This window comes from Oncorhynchus masou, chromosome 13 (genome assembly GCF_036934945.1).
Source record: "Oncorhynchus masou masou isolate Uvic2021 chromosome 13, UVic_Omas_1.1, whole genome shotgun sequence".
Classification (NCBI taxonomy): Eukaryota; Metazoa; Chordata; class Actinopteri; order Salmoniformes; family Salmonidae; genus Oncorhynchus; species Oncorhynchus masou.
The window spans coordinates 8,384,771-8,386,924 of NC_088224.1; positions in this window are offsets into that span (position 1 = coordinate 8,384,771).

Genomic DNA, 2,154 nt, shown 5'->3' on the forward strand with positions numbered 1-2,154 from the left:
AGATGAAGCACATCCCCCCCCGGGACGCCACACAATTGTGTTCTTTACTGTATTCTAAAGAATATACTTTTGGTCTACATATGTTTATGGTTTTGTTGTATGCTACTGTATACAACAGTAATGTTTGGCCTAATAAATATGTTCTGTTTCTACATTGCATTGGTGTTTACAGTGTACTTGTTACCCCTCTCAGCAGATGACTTTCACTGTAGAACATCATATTGAAATGTAGATATAAGCCTATGAAAGACCAAAGAGCTTTAGATTTAGAACAACAGTGTTTACATGGTATATCCAAACATGTACTATTATGAAAGCAGTGTTTGCCATTTGATGCAAATGCTTCATTCTGACATGTGTTTATGGCATTTTGAATGCAGTGTTACATTTTGAAGGAGATGTGAGGCATTTTGCATTCTGTGTGTGCAGTTTTGGGAATTGTGTGTAGAGTTTTGAAAAAAAGGAGACAGTTTTGAAAACGTGTGTAAGCAGTTGGAAAAAACTGTAAACGGTTAAAAGTTTGAAGTCGGGTTTTTGAAGAAAAAAAAAATTCTTAAATGTATGTGTTGACCACAAATGCATCTACAGATGCCGGATCTTAATTTGAGCCAGTTTGCTACAGCATGAAAATAATCCTGGACAGTTACTTTAAATGTCTAGAAAGAAAAGCTCAATATTCTCTGTCTGTCACTCAAGTGGAGATCAGACATGGCATCAGCGAGCCTGAGTGCTTTCCTTCCTCTGTCTGCTCCTTCAAGTCTTTAAAAACCCTCTCATTTCTTCTTTCTCCTTTCATTTCACCATGCAGCCACAGCCCCATGTTGTCAGAATGTCTAGAGGAAAGAGCTATGTGAAATCAAATGTTTCATTCCACCATCTCACTCATACAGTATGTTCTACATAAACTATTTGCCGTGCATTAGATATATGAAATGTATTGAACGGGAAACCAACGGAAATTAATCTTCGTAAAAACATTCAGTTCTGGATTTATATGTTTGTCCGACTCCAGGGACTGGTCTCCCATATAGGCCACAACATATTTAAACCATATTTAAACCACAAAGTCCTCATTTAAAAATCGAGCCGACAGACTAGACTGGCCTTCTGTTTTTCTCCTGAAGAATATCAATCAATCTGAATGCTGCGATTTTGTTCCTGGGTGACAGCACAGGATGTGCAGGTTGTCCTTTTTGTTGCTGCTCCAGTACTAAACACATCTGATTCCACTATATCATAGGTTGAGACCAGAAGTTGATGAACCTTATGTGTTAGAACATACACCTGTAGACACACCTGTAGACACACCTGTAGACACACCTGTAGACACACCTGTAGACACACCTGTAGACACACCTGTAGACACACCGTCACGTAGAGTAGGCCAGAAGGCTAAACTGGATAACCTAACCTCTATCAAAATAAAAAGATGGCGGAACCGCAAAAGTTCTTCTGTGCAAAGGTGTTTATTTACAAGTGATTCCAGAACAAAAACAACAGTACTGCCATCAACGTCTACCTTATGTGACAGCTTAAAAACAATGCTGCCCCATCCACAGCTCAATCCAAACTGCCTCCCATGACTGAAAGAGAGGCTCCTTTTGTAGGGCTAGCCCCTCCCCTCAGAACAATTAACCCTAATTAATTAATCAATTAACAATAGAAACCTACATTTTCCATGAACTAAACATACTAAAGGATATACATTGCAACACGGTTTTAAACAATATCACAACATAACATTTACAACATTACATCACTACTGACAATATCTTTCAATATGCCCATATGCATTAATGAGCCATTTGGGACAGGCACTATAAAGCCAACCCAATTCCCTTAGCTCGGGTCCTTTTCCAGCATACCCAGAAGCTACAGAGATGGAGAGAGGAACAGAACAAACAAACAATGCGCTCATCCACAACATTGATAAGTATAATAATTATTGTATCTCTCAAATATGAACATTGACAAGTGTGAAATGCATGCACCAAGACAGAAGTTAATTTGTGTGTCGACCCACATTGTTAACTTATCTTATAATGGCGCAGGGAGGAGTGATGAATATGTGTGTGCGTTAAAGAACCAAATGCTGCCCGCGGCCAGTGACGGACTTCTACGTCACACACACCTGTAGACACACCTGCAGACACA